The sequence below is a fragment of the Pelophylax lessonae genome (assembly GCF_965119305.1).
Source record: "Pelophylax lessonae genome assembly, chromosome: 8".
NCBI lineage: Eukaryota > Metazoa > Chordata > Amphibia > Anura > Ranidae > Pelophylax > Pelophylax lessonae.
The window spans coordinates 141419189-141429589 of NC_138775.1; positions in this window are offsets into that span (position 1 = coordinate 141419189).

Consider the following 10401-nt stretch of genomic DNA (forward strand, 5'->3'; position numbering starts at 1 on the left):
CCTCCTCTGCCGCTCCTGTCGGCTTGGGGCTAGGGGGGGCTTGGTAGAAATGTGTTTACCAGCCCCCTCCCTGTAGAACAGTGGACCGAGGCAGCATTCGCTAGCGATGGCTCCTATGTCCACTGACAGCTGATCAACCGAGAGTTTACTTGGTCAGACTGGCAGTTTATGAATGAATAAGGATATATTCAGACTTCTTATTTTATTCATGTAAAGGGGTTTAGAGAAAGGGAACTTCTCACGTACCTTTCTCTGTCTCAAAAAAAGAGATATGGGGGTCTGTTCAGACCTCTGATATCTCACCAAAGCCCCCCCCCCCCCCCAAAAAAAAATGCAAAAAAAAGATATAATTGTAAAAAAAACATGGAGCGGACACTGTCAAGCAGATCTATCTGTCTATCTGCTGATCCCCGCCGAGCAGGCAGATGACAGGCCCGTGTCCGCTCCGCTGATGCATAGGTCTCAAAAAAGAGCAATGGGGGTCTGTTTAGACCTCTGATATCTCACCAAAGACCTCTCCCCCAAAAAACAAAAATACAAAAAAATATATAATTGAAGAAAAATGTAAAAAGTAAAAAAAAAAAAAACATGGAGCGGATTCTGTCATGCATATGCGCATGCCCAGCGGGGATCTTTTTGCTGATCCCCGCTGAGCACGCGGATGACAGGTCCACATCCGCTGCACTGATGCAGAGTGGACATGGACACAGCCTGCTGTTCTCTATGGGGCGGTCAGGATGAAAACTGACCGCTTGTCAATTTCCCATACAATACCATCCAATCCGATCTGCTAGATGGATAGGAAAAAGGATCCCCATCCATCTGTTTTTAGTGGATCGGATCGGATGCAGATGGGTGTAAATGGACACATGTCCATTTACATCAGCCTCTCCATAGAAAACAATAGATGGGCCTGCCTGAAAAACAGATTGGCAGACCCTGTCAGTCTGATTGTGTAAAAGGGGCCTAAGGCCTAGTTCACACAGGGCATACACAGCTAATCTTTACAGGGAAGCACAGGTGTTCCATGCATCTCTGTGCAGGCAGTCCCATTGATGTTATTTGGGATGTAGCAACTGCACAACTGCACAAACAGAGTCGTTGCTCCCAATTTAACATCCATGTAGGTCAATATCATGCCCCTGAGCTCACATTGTCTGCGTTCAGGGTCGTGCACCCACACCAACACAGATTTCAGATTGGGAACAGCAGCCGTTGCATACCAATTGGCATAAATGGGACTGCCTGTACGGGGATGCACGGAACACCTGTGCACTAATAATGATTTTAGTATATTTTTAGTGAAAATAGCGATATGATGAACATTTGCACATATATTGGGGAGGCCTAAAAATCAGTAGCATGTTTTTTTTTCCTACAGTCACGTGCTTTTGGAAAATGTATGGTTTGAGGGGTCTTTACAAATTTTTAAAGCTGTAAGTGAAAAATAGTAACTTCCGGAGTAAATAGTTTTTATTTACAGTTTTGCCCACCTTCAGTTTTCACCATTTCACAAAAAGGTTAAATTTAAAATGTACAAATATTTGTTATTTATTAACTCAATATAGGTTTAACTTTTATATTTAGTAGGAATTTAGCAGGAATTTTGTACATTTTGCCATGTATGAATCCATGCAATCAATGACTTTAGTGTATTTTTAGCGAAATATTGGCTTGATAAACATTTGTGCAAATATCCCAGCGCCTTAAAAATCAGTAGCCCCCTTTTTTTTTTCCACTGGCCATGTGCTTTCAGAAAATATCTGGTTTTGGAGGTCTTTTACAGACTCTGAAAGCTGTAAGAGAAAAAATAAAATAAAATAAACATTTTTGCGTATGTTCGATTTTCACTATTTCTCAAAAAAGGCGCAATTTAAATAAAAAAAAATATGTTATTTATTAACTTAATACAGGTTTAGCTTTTATATTTAGAAGGAACTTAGCAAGAATTTTGCAAAATTTGCTGTGCTTGTATCTGCTAATAATTATTTTAGTGCACTTTTAGCAAAAATATTGTTTTGGTAAACATTTGCACAAATATCGCGGGGCCTTAAAAATCAGTAGCACCTTTCATTTATTCTACTGGCCCTTTTCTTTCAGAAAATTTATAGTTGGGGGGGGGGTCTTTTAAAAACTCTGAAATCTGAAAGTGAAAAATGGAAACCCCCAGATTTTTTGAGAAAAATTTACAAATATTTGTTATTTTTAAACTCAATACAGGTTACGTTTTTATATTTGGTAGGAATTTAGCAGGAATTTTGGAAAACTTGCTGTGTTTGTATTTGCTAATAATGATTTTAGTGTATTTTTTGCGAAAATATTGCTTTGGTAAACAATTTTGCAAATATTATGGGGCCTTAAAAATCAGTAGTGCCTTCCTTTTATTCTACTGGTCCTAAGCTTTTCAAAATATATGGTTTGGAGGGGTCTTTAACAAACTCTAGAAGCTGTAAGGGAACAATGAAAACCTCTAGATTTTTAGAGAAATTTGGATATTTCCATTTTTGCGTATGTTTGATGTTCACCATTGCGCAAAAAGGTGCAATAAAAAATTTACCAATAGTGGTTATTTATTAACTCAATACAAGTTAGCTTTTATATTTAGTAGGAATCGTGTAAAATGGGCTGTGTTTTTATCTGCTAATAAGGATTTTAGTGTATTTTTAGAGAAAATATAGATTTGATAAACATTTACGCAAATATTGTTGTGCCCTAAATATCAGTAGCACCCTATTTGTATTCTACTGGTCATGTGCTTTTGGAAAATACATGGTTTGGGGGGTCTTAATCCCCCTGGCAGTATTCCCGAGTGTGGCTTGGGGTTAACTTTCAGTACCAAAAGCGGTAACCCCGAGCCACACTTGGGATTACCCCAGAAGCACACTCACCTTCCCTGCGATCCCCCGCCGTCCTCCCCCGCCATCCTCCCGCAGTCCTCACACTCTCTTCCCGCTCTGTGCTCGGCAGATGCCGGCACTTCCCTTCCGATTCCCTTCCCTGCGAGCGTTGCGACGCAGGGGGGTGGAATCCGCCGCAAATTCAAAAATGTAAATACACTAAATGACATGATACAAAGCTGTGATCCTAACGGATTACAGTGTATCATGCCATTTCACCACAGGATTGCATCTGGTGACTTTTACAGTGCCCTGCCTGTGCTTTTCCAGTGCTTTGTGCCTGGAAAATAGAGAACGACCAATAGCGTCCAAAGAGCCTTTTTTTGCTGCGCAAAAGCACTTTTAGACGAACTGTAAAACAGCGACAGCGAAACAGAGTTACTTGAAGAACTGAGCGATAGCGATAAGTGGGAAAATTCATCATCAGGTACGGAAAGTGATGACAGCGGTGATTCTGATATCTTTCTGGCACAAAGCTTGTGGAATTTGGGAAATATATCAAATGATTCTTCAGAATTTCCAACGGAGCCATGTGCCAGAAAGAGACAACAGAATCGTTGCTGTCATCACTTTCCGTACCTAATGACAGGAATCGATATCGCTCAGTTCTTCAAGTAAGTCAGTTTCGCTGCCGGTGTTTTCCAGCTCGTCTAGACGCGCTTTAGCGCAAAAAGAAAGCTTTTTGGCCACCATGGTCGTTCTCTATTTTCCAGGCACAAAGAACTGGAGAAGCACAGGGAGGGCACTGGAAAAGTCACCAGGTGCAATTCTGTGGTGAAATGGCAAGATACAGTGTAATCTGTTAGGATTACAACTTTGTATCATGTCATTTAGTGTATTTACATTTTTGTTAAATTGCCGCCGGTTCCACCCCTCTGCGTCGCAATGCTTGCAGGGAAGGAAACCGGAAGACAGGTGCCGGCATCGGCTGGGAGGACAGCGGGAGGACAGCGGGGAGGACGGTGGGGGATCGCAGGGGAAAGTGAGTTTTAAAATATAAAACAACAGATTTCCACGCAAAACAATGTACCGCTTTTAGCACAGAAATACTGACATAAGCAGACCGCCAGGGAGGTTAAACAAACTCTGAAAGCTGTAGGGAAAAATAAAAAAGCAATGGAAAAATAGCAAAAATAGCCTGGACAGCTAAGTTTAAAAGTGGAGAGCAGGGCCTGGCAGCGAAAAGGTTAATGTTCATAAAACCCTTATTATCTTCAATTTTTAAATGAATTTCTCTAAATTTGAATTGCAAATAAAATTCAAAGGAACAATATTCTTCCTATTCCCATTTGCTTACCAACTGATGTACCATCGACCAGCAAAGTCCGTAATGCGAGCCGGGGTCATACACAGGAAGACTGATAGGTAGTGAAGAGAAGTCCTTGAGGCAAGTCTGGGTCATAAACAGGTGATCAACAGGAGCAAGATTGGTGAAGAAAGCCAGAGGGTCAACCCCAGGAGGAGGAGATCAAACAAAGTCAGGAGCAAGCCGGGTCACAACAGGGAAATCCAAAGGAAGAATGCAGGAGCTCAGGAACATGGGAAAGCTGACAACAGTCCAGCAATCTAATAGATTCTACAGCAGTCTTTGATAGGCCAGCAGGTGGCCGCATCTGTCACGCATTGTTTTGCACCGTTGCGTACGCCTGTTCGCCGTTCTTGCGCCAGTGCATATAGAGATGCGCCAGATGCGCCCATTTGTACTACTGGCAACATTGCCAGTTCTCTTACGCTCATTTCCCTGATACTCTGCCACTATAATGTTAAACCATCTAAATGAGCAGCATCTGTAAAGAGGTTAAAAATACTTATCCCAAAGACATTCTTTTTCTATTTTTGCCGTATTACAAAATCTTCATTTTAAATCCTTGTCAAGTCCAATAAGGGAAATGTTGAATTTTAGGTCTGTCATTGACAAAACCAACCTCCTTGAAAATATTTTGGAAATATTTTGGAAAAATTCTTATAGCAAAGGGTAATAGATCAAGCAAAAATTGCATTTCCTTCAAAATTTCTTAAAGAGGAAGTAAACCCTCCTCTGTAACTTGTACCTATAGGTAAGCCTATGATAAGGCTTAATTATAGGTATTGTAAATATCTCCTAAACATGTACCGTTTAGGAGATATTTACCTTACATGCAGCCAGTGACATCACTGGTGCATGCGCTCTGAAGGAACGGCCGCTTGTGCCGTTCTTTCAGAGCTCCGTGCCGTGACCGTCGGCTCCCACGCGCGGGAGTGACGTCACCGTGGCTCCGGCCAATCAGATGGCCGGATGCCGCAATCCTGGAAGACGGGCGACTGGACATGTCGTCCGTCATACAGGTAAGCGGACGGCACGGCGGGGGCTCGTTCTAAGGTAAGTATTTCATAATGAGCTAGTATGCGATGCATACTAGCTCATTATGTGTTTCACTTGCAGGTTGCAAAAAAAAACAAAACTTTTTTTGGGGGTTTACAACCTCTTTAAATCTTTCTCAGCATAAAAATATTTATTGCCCTTAACTTAATTACTTTGACTACAATTAATCTAAATTTCATAACAATAGCATAAATAATATTAACACAAAGCTGGGGGTCAAACACAGGTGGTCAGTCCGAGGATAAGGCAGGAGAAAAAAGCAAAGTCCGTAATGCGAGCCGGGGTCATACATAGGAAGACTGATAGGTAGTGAAGAGAAGTCCTTGAGGCAAGTCGGGGTCATACACAGGTGATCAACGAAGCAAGATTGGTGAAGAAAGCCAGAGGGTCAACCCCAGGAGGAGGAGATCAAACAAAGTCAGGAGCAAGCTGGGTCACAACAGGGAAATCCAAAGGAAGAATGCAGGAGCTCAGGAACATGGGAAAGATGACAACAGTTCAACAATCTAATGGATTCTACAGCAGTCTTTTATAGGCCAGCAGGTGGCCGCATCTGTCACGCATTGCTTTGCACCGTTGCGTACGCCTGTTCGCCGTTCTTGCACCAGGGCATATAGAGATGCGCCAGATGCACCCATTTGTACTACTGGCAACATTGCCAGTTCTCATACGCTCATTTCCCTGATACTCTGCCACTATAATGTTAAACCATCTAAATGAGCAGCATCTGTAAAGAGGTTAAAAATTCTTATCCCAAAGACATTCTTTTTCTATTTCTGCCGTATTACAAAATCTTCATTTAAATCCTTGTCAAGTCCAATAAGGGAAATGTTGAATTTGAGGTCTGTCATTGACAAAACCAACCTCCTTGAAAATAATTTGGAAATATTTTGGAAAAATTCTTATAACAAAGGGTAATAGATCAAGCAAAAATTGCATTTCCTTCAAAATTACTTAAATCTTTCCCAGCATGTAAATATTTATTGCCCTTAACTTAATTACTTTGACTACAATTAATCTAAATTTCATAACAATAGCATAAATAACATTAACACAAAGCTTAAGGCTGCATTCACATGTCAGCGTATGATCGCGGGCAGAACCGCCGCGGTTCCGCCCGCGATTCGGAGATTTATTGCAAATCGCGGGACGCCTAGCGTTGCCCGTTGATTTGCAATAGCCCCCCAAACGCCGAGCGATGTTGCCGCGACTTACGCCCGCCGAATCGCGGCAACATCGCGCAAACAAAATCGCGGGATGCAATACGCTCCCAAGAAGCTCTTGTACTTTTTTGGAGCGTATTGCGTCCCGCGATTTTGTTTGCGCGATGTTGCCGCGATTCGGCGGGCGTAAATTGCGGCAACATCGATCGGCGTTTGGGGGGCTATTGCAAATCAACGGGCAACGCTAGGCGTCCCGCGATTTGCAATAAATCTCCGAATCGCGGGCGGAACCGCGGCGGTTCTGCCCGCGATCATACGCTGACATGTGAATGCAGCCTAAAGCAAGTTGTTAACAAATCTATCTTCTCAGAAGCAAACGCAACACCAAAACAGTTAAAGACACTACAAAAATAAACGCTTTAAAAGTGACGTACGAAAAAAGATGTCAACAAATCACATATTTCATTATGAAACAACCCCTTTAGGGAAAGATCAACAATTAATAATTCTGTAGGAATTAGGCCTCTTTTCAGGAAAACACGTAAAAAAAATAAAAAACATTTCTTAACCACTTAAGCCCCGGAGGATTTGGCTGCTAAACGACCAGGGGGTATTTTGCGATTCGGCACTGCGTGACTTTTTTTTGGAAAATTCTTTTTATTGAAGTTTTCACACAAATAAAACATACAAAAACAATAGACCAGCTCACCCCAACATGGGGGAGTCACACAAACAGCAACATCAAAACGGTAAAGTTCCCCCCCCCCCCCCACCCTGGCAACCAAACCCCCAAACACAGCCGGATTCCCTCCGAAAAAAGCAGGATAATGGGACCCGGAACGACTGAGCCCCGGTGTACCAGTGCCCAGCCGTCCCCGCTCCCAGCCCACACATAAAGGAAGCATCATACAGTTAGGTGAACATCATCATAATAAATTACAAACGCTATCTACCGTACCGTAACAGGAGACTCCACCCATGCCCTCCACACTTTCTCAAATTTCTTGGGGCACCCCCGGGACAAATATGTTTCCTTATAAAGGGGCAACACGGCATTCACCAGACCCTTCCAGTACAGCAGGGAAGGCGGGGTCACCTTCTTCCAATGTAACAATATGGCCTTCTTGGCATAAAATAGCAATATAGTTAAAAGGGTTCTATGTGCCACCGAGGGAACCACCTCCTCCACCAAACCCAGCAGACAAACACTTGGAGTCAGCGGGACCGCAGTCATCAGCACCTCCCCTAAGCAGGTGGTAACTTCCGACCAGTAGCGCTGAATCAGCGGGCAATCCCAGAAAATATGGGACGCATCCGCCGGAGAGGCAGAGCATCGCCAGCATTCAGCGGAGGACGTGGGATAAATTTTAGCTAGTCTAGCAGGAGTGTAGTATATCCTGTGGAGAAACTTGAATTGAATAAGTTTGTCTCTAGCAGCAACGAGGTGTTTGAATGGGTCAACCCACATGTCATCCCAGTCCTCCCCCTGAAGTTCAGGAATTTCAGCAGTCCAACGCTCCTTACACTTCACAATACTTGGTGGAGTCAGTCTGAATAAATCCTTGTAAACTGAAGATAGGGTTTTGGTAAGGTCAGGATTAGTTAGCATTAATTCCAGGTCAGATGGTACCGGTTCAATTTTGGCGTCAGAAAATTGGCATTGAAAGGCGTGACGCAGCTGTAGGTATCTGAAAAAATGAGTTGAGGGTAAGTCATGTCTTGTACGTAGGTTGTCAAATGATAGCAATTCTCCCTCTGTCGTTATGTCCCCTAACGTCTTCACCCCCACAGTAGCCCACACCATAGGGTCAGGTAAGCGGTAAAAATGAGGGAGCTTTGGATTCATCCAAAGAGGGGTAGACGGGGAAAGGCCAACATAGCTGGGGCAGGCCAGTCGTACAGTCTGGCTCCACGCCTTAATGGTAGCCTTCATTGACGCTGTCAACGGGAGGTCGGAACCCACCCCCCTGTGGAGAGCCAGACGGAGACTTTCATAGGAACCCAGGTGCGCCGCCTCTAGGACCGTAGCCGAGTCCTCCTCATCCGCCCGTAGCCATCGCCTCGCAAAAACCATTTGCCCAGCCAGATAATATTTCCGCCAATCAGGGAGAGCCAGACCCCCGCTACCCCAGGGCTCCTGGAGGGCCCGAAGGCCAATCCTGGGAACCCCGGGGGACCAGAGGAAGGAGCTGATAATACTGTCTAATCTGCTAAAAAACGTCTTTGGAACCCACAGTGGGGAGTGGCGCAAGAAATATAGAACCACAGGGAGAAACTTCATTTTAAGGAGGGCTATTCTTCCCAATAGGGAAAGTGGAATCTTCCTCCACACCTGCACCAGGCGCTGAAGCCTAGGCAGGAGGGGGAGGAGATTCAGGTTATAATAGTCCTTCGGATGCCTAGTTACCCGGACCCCAAGGTAGGTAAATGTGTCAACCCAACCCGGGAAGGGGCCATCTCCAACTAGTGCACCAGGCACTCCTGTGACAGACAACATCGAGGACTTTCCCCAATTCACCCCGAGTCCCGAATACTTGCCAAATTCATCCAAGATCCGTAAGACAGCCTGTAAGGAAGGACCAGGATCATTAAGGAAAAGAAGCATGTCATCAGCGTATAACGCCACACACTCCTTTATGGAGCCTACTCTGACCGCCTCAAAGCCCTGCGAGGAGCGCAATGCAATGGCAACCGGTTCGATGGTAAGCGCAAAAAGGAAGGGCGATAGGGGGCAACCTTGACGGGTCCCCCTACCCACCCTAAAATACACCGAGGTCAACAGACCTAAGCGAATGGCCGTACGAGGAGAAGAATATAGCAGTTTCACCCAAGTCCGGAAATTGGGGCCAAAACCCATGAGCGACAGGACCGTGTGCATATAGGTCCAGTCGACAGAGTCGAAGGCCTTTTCTATATCAATAGAGACCACTACGCGTTGCGAGGAGGCGGCCACCGGGAGTTGGAGGTGCGTAAACAGACGCCGAATATTGGTATCTACCGATTTCCCCGGCATGAAACCCGTCTGGTCAGGGTCAACTAAGGTATGTATGACTTTCGCCAGACGATTCGCAAGGACCTTGGTTAGGACCTTCAGGTCCGCGTTCAGCAGGGCTATGGGCCTGTATGAGGAACAGTCCTCAGGGTCTTTTCCCGGTTTTGCCAGGAGCACCATATAAGCATCCATCATGGACGGCGGGAGAGCCCCCCCCTCCAGGCAGTGTTGAAACAGGGCACTCAGGCGCGGGGCCAACTGCTCCGAGAACTCCTTATAGAAGTCCGCAGGGAACCCATCCGGGCCCGGAGCCTTCTGCGGCGGGAAGGAGGCAATGGCCCCTTCCACCTCTAGGGGAGTGATCGGAGCGTCTAGCAAGGCGCTATCTTCATCAGTCAGGGTAGGTAGAGCCAGGCCACGGAGAGTAGTCTCCATGACAGTATCGTCATAGTCATGGACAGGGGCATATAAGGACTCAAAGTAATTCCTGAACTCCTCCAAAATATCCCGCGGATCAGTGAGCATTTCCCCCCTAGAACTCTTAATGCGTGGGATGTTAATAGGGGCCCTCTGATCCTCTACCAACCTAGCCAAGAATTTGCCATTTTTATCCCCTTGTGCAAAGGCAGCAGCCCTGAATCGGGAAGCCTCAGTATGGGCCAGAGCAGACAGGTGGAGTGAGAGGAGACGCCTCGCCTCCAATAAGGAGGTATAAGTGGACTCGGATGGCGAAGCAGCATGATCCCGCGCCCTCTCCCTCTCCACCTCCTGCATAGACCGGAGCTCCCCATTATGATCTTTCCTGGCAGTTTTAATAGCGGAGATGCACTCCCCCCTGGCCACCGCCTTGAAGGCCTCCCAAACCACCGAAGGCTCGGCAGAGTCTACATTGCTCGCCCAGTACATCTGGACCGCCTGTACCAGGTGGGAGGTGACCTGATCCTGTTGAAGCCAGCCCGGAGACAGTCTCCAACCCCGCTCTCCAGC